This window comes from Panulirus ornatus, chromosome 14 (assembly GCF_036320965.1).
Source record: "Panulirus ornatus isolate Po-2019 chromosome 14, ASM3632096v1, whole genome shotgun sequence".
NCBI lineage: Eukaryota > Metazoa > Arthropoda > Malacostraca > Decapoda > Palinuridae > Panulirus > Panulirus ornatus.
The window spans coordinates 44,562,421-44,571,305 of record NC_092237.1 but is presented as its reverse complement, the minus strand read 5'-3'; the positions used below and the strand labels follow the sequence as shown (position 1 = coordinate 44,571,305).

General features: G+C 41.3%; 1 protein-coding gene across 7 annotated transcripts in view; it reads left to right on the top strand.

Moving 5' to 3' along the window:
* Positions 1–344: 344 nt before the first annotated feature.
* The window catches only part of LOC139753364 (uncharacterized), a 45,436-nt gene continuing 36,895 nt past the window's right edge, over positions 345–8,885 (top strand). For 3 of the 7 annotated variants that reach the window (XM_071669751.1, XM_071669741.1, XM_071669749.1), the window contains exon 1: positions 533–1,641. The gene's annotated coding sequence lies outside the window, so the exon portion shown is untranslated. Of the gene's footprint in view, positions 501–532; positions 1,642–8,561; positions 8,585–8,652; positions 8,674–8,885 lie in introns of those variants that run through there. The other 4 variants (XM_071669742.1, XM_071669753.1, XM_071669746.1 and 1 more) reach the window with 4 other exon arrangements.

Genomic DNA, 8,885 nt, shown 5'->3' with positions numbered 1-8,885 from the left:
GGATCTCTCAACATTAGTGTGTTAGGATAGCCCAACAGACCAGTGGCTTATTCCAACCAACATAAATCTGTTTTTGATCACCATATCGACTGGGGAAGAGCCAAGACCATAGCTAAATCAAATTGTTTCAGTGAAAGAAATGTAATTGAATCATGCTTAATCTTTGGCACATTTGATCATAATGTAATTATGTCCTTATAAAAAAAAAAAAAAAATATATATATATATATATATATATATATATATATATATATATATATATATATATATATATGCAACTGTATAATAGATTATGTATAAGAAAACCCTGGAAGAGAAGAACCATGGTGAGAGACTGATCTACCGCCATGCTATCATGTGTCGCCCGAGACGCTTGGCGTCGCCCGGGAAAAAGTTGGTACCATAACTCCACGAGGCAGGAGGAGGAGTGAGGGTACTGTCCACACTCCACGCCACATGTAGCTTCAGGGTTGAGTCCGCTGAGCCTTTAGAAGTGATATGTGAGTTTACCTAAGTTTTTATACAATACCCAAAGAGACGGACAGTTGAGATTTGTAATATGGATTACAGGATTGTACATTTGTGGAGACGATGTGTTTGATACGTTGAAATGTATGTAAAAACTATATATGATAAGGGAGACCATGTCTTAGAAGTAAGGTATAGAAACCTGTGTTAAGAGATAGGAAACTGTGGTGTTCGACTCCGGATGATTTTAGGGTGTAATTAAGTGATATTGTTTAAGACGATGATAATAAGAGTGCTATTATCTGATGGTCATAGAAAAGGCGCTGAAATAAGTATTGGTATTTAAGGATGCGTCGTTGTTATCCAGGGTTTATACTAACTGATAACCCCCCCTCCCACCTACCATCTTTTATTTCTGGTGGACATTAGGGCCAAATATCGCCATAACATTAGGCGATGCATCGCCCTCAGTATTTATCATCAAAATCTCTCCTTTTTGTAAGATGCAAGATTTCAAGAATCTAAGACGTAGGAACACAACCGATGATGCTTCTAAGCGAAAAAAAAAAAGTGGTTTGAAATCAGCATGTTCTTTAACATTAGCGATTTTTTTTTTAGTAATCGTGGAAGGCACTAAGCAAAAAGAAAGTATACGAAACATTGTTAAATATTTGTCTGCTGCGCCAGACGTACGTACGTACGATACAATTATTTGTGAATTTTGCTTCTTTCCTCTTTGTTTCTCTTTCTTTACCTGTTTCTCTTTCCCCCCCTCTCTCTTTCTGTTTCTCACCTTTACCTTCCTTTACTGAAAAAAAGAAAACATCCCAAACTCCCTGATGGTACATAACCCTCACCCTCCCGCTCTGTAGGGACGCAGTTATGAAATTATGGTTATTTATTCATATTTGTATGATCCTTTCTGTTGGATAGGAGTGGTATGGTTGTTTCTACGGGTATGTTGTCCATCATTGTAGATTTAAATAATAATGAAAATAATAATGAAGAGCGGGAAAGGATGTGAGAAATTTGATAGAACACTGGCAATCACATGGCTGAGAGCGTGAGTCGGTGTCCACCAGGCGGTGGTTCAGCGGACAGTCCGTAAGGAGCGGCGTACTTAGGGAGTTCCTACAATTGAGGGAGAACAGCCACTTCATACCACGTTTGTAGGTAGGTTCTGGGGATATTTGAGTCCTTCTTAGGCACAGAATTTAAATGTGAGTTTACACAAGATTGTATACAATAGTTTTAGAGATAATTGATGAAATGTGCAATGAGGATCACAGGATTGTACGCCACGTTAGTAGGTAGATTCATGGACAAGGCGCATAAATGAACCAGTTTACACAAAATTGTATACGATAGTGTTAGATAATTAGTGAGATGTGCAATGAGGGTCACAGGATTGTACATATTTTGAAGGGAGATTATGTTTGTTTACAGGAAATACGTAGGAGGGGGACGAGAAGCACGTCAGGTGGTATGAGTTAACTGATGTACTTAATAACATTGAAGTGTACCTTGTATAAACCACATGATAAGGGAGATTATGTCGTATAAGTAAAGAATAGAAATCTATATAAGAAATAGGAAACTAAATGAGAGCATTTATCCCCAAATTCAATTTCAGTAACCAAATTTCCTGAAACTATATATTGTTACGAACATGGTGTGTGCCCACATGAATCAGAGGCGCCAGGTCAAGGCGTGGGGTCAGGTGTGGGGTATGTCATCCCATATGTCATCGCTGCTGACGTCTCAAGAAGACGAGGAGTGTGACTAACCCGAGACTCTGGGACCCTCCAACCAATCAGAATTGCTTTTAGTCCCATAGCCAATCAAGGGTAGCGTTGTATAGCAGCAAGGGTGAACGCTTGTCTTTACTTGTAATAAATACCCACGACACCCGCTGAGATTTGATTCCTCTCTAGCCCAGAGAGGTAAGTGGTGTCCCCCTGCTGTAAGCCTGTAAGGCGTTACTGCTGTAAGCCCGTTACTACTGCGTCACGTCAGGTTTAGCTAAGTGTAACGATGATTTTTACTGTGTCACGTCAGGTCTAACTAAGTGTAATGTTATCGAACAAAGTGTCATAAAGAAAAGAGATCTCCTGGCTTGAAATCTTATCTGGAATGTTAACTCATGTTCAGTGTTAACTCATGTTCAATGTTAAACTCATGTTCAGTGTTAACGTAAATGATTCATGCCTGATTTATGTGCCTATCTTTGTACACTTGAATTCTTTCATTATAAGTAGATTTAATGTAATGCTGGTCTTTAATTCAATCTCATAACTTTCACACAGTGTTATCCTGAGTTGTGCAACTTAAATCTAACGTCCTTGCAAACACGAGGATCAGTAAAGTACTTGTAACATATATATATATATATATATATATATATATATATATATATATATATATATATATATATATATAGGGGAGAAAGAATACTTCCCACGTATTCCCTGCGTGTCGTAGAAGGCGACTAAAAGGGAAGGGAGCGGGGGGCTGGAAATCCTCCCCTCTCTTTTTTTTTTTTTAATTTTCCAAAACAAGGAACAGAGAAGAGGGCCAGGTGAGGATATTCCCTCAAAGGCCCAGTCCTCTGTTCTTAACGCTACCTCGCTATCGCGGGAAATGGCGAATAGTATGAAATATATATATATATATATATATATATATATATATATATATATATATATATATATATATATATATATATATATTTTTTTTTTTTTTTTTTTTTTTTTTTTTTTTTTATACTTTGTCGCTGTCTCCCGCGTTTGCGAGGTAGCGCAAGGAAACAGACGAAAGAAATGGCCCAACCCCCCCCCATACACATGTACATACGTCCACACACGCAAATATACATACCTACACAGCTTTCCATGGTTTACCCCAGACGCTTCACATGCCTTGATTCAATCCACTGACAGCACGTCAACCCCTGTATACCACATCGCTCCAATTCACTCTATTCCTTGCCCTCCTTTCACCCTCCTGCATGTTCAGGCCCCGATCACACAAAATCTTTTTCACTCCATCTTTCCACCTCCAATTTGGTCTCCCTCTTCTCCTCGTTCCCTCCACCTCCGACACATATATCCTCTTGGTCAATCTTTCCTCACTCATTCTCTCCATGTGCCCAAACCATTTCAAAACACCCTCTTCTGCTCTCTCAACCACGCTCTTTTTATTTCCACACATCTCTCTTACCCTTACGTTACTTACTCGATCAAACCACCTCACACCACACATTGTCCTCAAACATCTCATTTCCAGCACATCCATCCTCCTGCGCACATCTCTATCCATAGCCCACGCCTCGCAACCATACAACATTGTTGGAACCACTATTCCTTCAAACATACCCATTTTTGCTTTCCGAGATAATGTTCTCGACTTCCACACATTTTTCAAGGCTCCCAAAATTTTCGCCCCCTCCCCCACCCTATGATCCACTTCCGCTTCCATGGTTCCATCCACTGACAGATCCACTCCCAGATATCTAAAACACTTCACTTCCTCCAGTTTTTCTCCATTCAAACTCACCTCCCAATTGACTTGACCCTCACCCCTACTGTACCAAATATATATATATATATATATGTTACTGGCGACCTTGCCCCAACAAGTATTGAGTTCGTAACACACACACACACACACACACACACACACACACATATATATATATATATATATATATATATATATATATATATATATATGGGAGCGGGGGGCTGGAAATCCTCCCCTCTCGTTTTTTTTTAATTTTCCAAAAGATGGAACAGAGAATTGGGCCAGGTGAGGGTATTCCCTCAAAGGCCCACTCCTCTGTTCTTAACGCTACCTCGCTAATGCGGGAAATGGCGAATAGTTTGAAAGAAAGAAAGAAATATATATATATATATATATATATATATATATATATAATGTATGTATGACTCATGGTGAGGTGCCTGAGGATTGGCGGAATGCGTGCATAGTGCCATTGTACAAAGGCAAAGGGGATAAGAGTGAGTGCTCAAATTACAGAGGTATAAGTTTGTTGAGTATTCCTGGTAAATTATATGGGAGGATATTGATTGAGAGGGTGAAGGCATGTACAGAGCATCAGATTGGGGAAGAGCAGTGTGGTTTCAGAAGTGTTAGAGGATGTGTGGATCAGGTGTTTGCTTTGAAGAATGTATGTGAGAAATACTTAGAAAAGCAAATGGATTTGTATGTAGCATTTATGGATCAGGAGAAGGCATATGATAGAGTTGATAGAGATGCTCTGTGGAAGGTATTAAGAATATATGGTGTGGGAGGAAAGTTGTTAGAAGCAGTGAAAAGTTTTTATCGAGGATGTAAGGCATGTGTACGTGTAGGAAGAGAGGAAAGTGATTGGTTCTCAGTGAATGTAGGTTTGCGGCAGGGGTGTGTGATGTCTCCATGGTTGTTTAATTTGTTTATGGATGGGGTTGTTAGGGAGGTAAATGCAAAAGTTTTGGAAAGAGGGGCAAGTATGAAGTCTGTTGGGAATGAGAGAGCTTGGGAAGTGAGTCAGTTGTTGTTCGCTGATGATACAGCGCTGGTGGCTGATTCATGTGAGAAACTGCAGAAGCTGGTGACTGAGTTTGGTAAAGTGTGTGGAAGAAGAAAGTTAAATGTGAATAAGAGCAAGGTTATTAGGTACAGTAGGGTTGAGGGTCAAGTCAATTGGGAGGTGAGTTTGAATGGAGAAAAACTGGAGGAAGTGAAGTGTTTTAGATATCTGGGAGTGGATCTGGCAGCGGATGGAACCATGGAAGCGGAAGTGGATCATAGGGTGGGGGAGGGGGCGAAAATTCTGGGGGCCTTGAAGAATGTGTGGAAGTCGAGAACATTATCTCGGAAAGCAAAAATGGGTATGTTTGAAGGAATAGTGGTTCCAACAATGTTGTATGGTTGCGAGGCGTGGGCTATGGATAGAGTTGTGCGCAGGAGGATGGATGTGCTGGAAATGAGATGTTTGAGGACAATGTGTGGTGTTAGGTGGTTTGATCGAGTAAGTAACGTAAGGGTAAGAGAGATGTGTGGAAATAAAAAGAGCGTGGTTGAGAGAGCAGAAGAGGGTGTTTTGAAGTGGTTTGGGCACATGGAGAGAATGAGTGAGGAAAGATTGACCAAGAGGATATATGTGTCGGAGGTGGAGAGAACGAGAAGAGGGAGTACCAAATTGGAGGTGGAAAGATGGAGTGAAAAAGATTTTGTGTGATCGGGGCCTGAACAAGCAGGAGGGTGAAAGGAGGGCAAGGAATAGAGTGAATTGGAGCGATGTGGTATACCGGGGTTGACGTGCTGTCAGTGGATTGAATCAAGGCATGTGAAGCGTCTGGGGTAAACCATGGAAAGCTGTGTAGGTATGTATATTTGCGTGTGTGGACGTATGTATATACATGTGTATGGGGCGGGGTTGGGCCATTTCTTTCGTCTGTTTCCTTGCGCTACCTCGCAAACGCGGGAGACAGCGACAAAGTATAATAAATAAAAGAAAATATATATATATATATATATATATATATATATATATATATATATATATATATATATATATATATATATATTTGTTTTGCTTTGTTGCTGTCTCCTGCGTTAGCGAGATAGCGCAAGGAAACAGACGAAAGAATGGCCCAACCCACCCACACACACATGTGTGTACATACACGGCCACACACGCAAATAAACATACCTATACATCTCAACATATACATTTATATACACACAGACATATACATATATACACATGTACATAATTCATACTGTCTGCCTTTATTGATTCCCATCGCCACCTTGCCACACATGAAATAACAACCCCCTCCCCCATCATGTGTGCGAGATAGCGCTAGGAAAAGACAACAAAGGCCACATTCGTTCACATTCAGTCTCTAGTTGTCATGTAATAATGCACCGAAACCACACCTCCCCCTCCACATCCAGGCCCCACAGAACTTTCCATGGTTCACCCCAGACGCTTCACACGCCCCGGCCCAACCCACCGACTGCACGCCGACCCCAGCACACCACATCGTTCCAATTCACTCCATTCCACGCCCGCCCCCACCCTCCCACATGTCCAGGCCCCGATCACTCAAAATCCCCCCCCCCCCCCACTCCACCCCTCCACCTCCAATTCGGTCTGCCACTTCTCTTCCTTCCCTGCACCTCTGACACACACACATCCCCCCGGTCAACCCCCCCCCCCCACTCACTCTCTCCATGTGACCAAACCACCTCAAAACACCTTCCTCCGCTCTCCCAACCACACTCCCTTCATCATCACACCCTCTCCCACCCCATCATCACTCAGTCGTTCAAACCACCTCACACCACACACACACACACACACACACACACACACATATATATATATATATATATATATATATATATATATATATATATATATATATATATATATATATATATTTTTTTTTTTTTTTTTTTGCTTTGTCGCTGTCTCCCGCGTTTGCGAGGTAGCGCAAGGAAACAGACGAAAGAAATGGCCCAACCCACCCCCATACACATGTATATACATACGTCCACACACGCAAATATACATACCTACACAGCTTTCCATGGTTTACCCCAGACGCTTCACATGCCCTGATTCAATCCACTGACAGCACGTCAACCCCGGTATACCACATCGCTCCAATTCACTCTATTCCTTGCCCTCCTTTCACCCTCCTGCATGTTCAGGCCCCGATCACACAAAATCTTTTTCACTCCATCTTTCCACCTCCAATTTGGTCTCCCTCTTCTCCTCGTTCCCTCCACCTCCGACACATATATCCTCTTGGTCAATCTTTCCTCACTCATTCTCTCCATGTGCCCAAACCATTTCAAAACACCCTCTTCTGCTCTCTCAACCACGCTCTTTTTATTTCCACACATCTCTCTTACCCTTACGTTACTTACTCGATCAAACCACCTCACATCACACATTGTCCTCAAACATCTCATTTCCAGCACATCCATCCTCCTGCGCACAACTCTATCCATAGCCCACGCCTCGCAACCATACAACATTGTTGGAACCACTATTCCTTCAAACATACCCATTTTTGCTTTCCGAGATAATGTTCTCGACTTCCACACATTCTTCAAGGCTCCCAGAATTTTCGCCCCCTCCCCCACCCTATGATCCACTTCCGCTTCCATGGTTCCATCCGCTGCCAGATCCACTCCCAGATATCTAAAACACTTCACTTCCTCCAGTTTTTCTCCATTCAAACTCACCTCCCAATTGACTTGACCCTCAACCCTACTGTACCTAATAACCTTGCTCTTATTCACATTTACTCTTAACTTTCTTCTTTCACACACTTTACCAAACTCAGTCACCAGCTTCTGCAGTTTCTCACATGAATCAGCCACCAGCCCTGTATCATCAGCGAACAACAACTGACTCACTTCCCAAGCTCTCTCATCCCCAACAGACTTCATACTTGCCCCTCTTTCCAAAACTCTTGCATTCACCTCCCTAACAACCCCATCCATAAACAAATTAAACAACCATGGAGACATCATATATATATATATATATATATATATATATATATATATATATATATATATATATATATATATATATATATATATCGCAACCACAGTATTCTTGTATTTTCATTTTTTCTAACCCCGAACCTATCTATCTATCTATCTATCTATATATATATATATATATATATATATATATATATATGTTTATTTATTTATTTATACTTTGTCGCTGTCTCCCGCGTTAGCGAGATAGCGCAAGGAAACAGACGAAAGAATGGCCCAACCCACCCACATACACATGTATACACATACACATCCACACACGCACATACATTTCAACGTATATATATATATATATATATATATATATATATATATATATATATATATATATATATATATATATATATTGTTACGGAACACGTGAGTGTGTTGTTATCTATTTCTTATCAAGGCGAGGAGTGATGCCTGAGGCTGGCTCGGAGTTTCTGTCCACCCAGCATTTTACGAGAGTGTGACTACGCCGAGACTCTGGGACCCTCCAACCAATGAGAATTGCTCCTATATTTCTATAGCCAATCGAAATGTAAGGTTTGTAGCAGCAAGGGTGAACGCTTGTCTTCTTGTACCCACTACACCCGCTGAGATCTGATTCCTCTCTTCTAGCCCAGCGAGGTGGGTGGTGTCCCCTGCTGTAAGCCTGTAAGCCTATAAGCCCGTTACCCGAGTGCTGTGCTATAAGCCGTTACTGCTATAAGCCCGTTACCCGAGTGCTGTGCTATAAAGCCGTCACTGCTATAATCCCGTTACCCGAGTGCTGTGATATAAAGCCGTTACTGCTATAAGACCGTTACCCGAGTGCTGTGCTATAAAGCCGTTACTGCTAT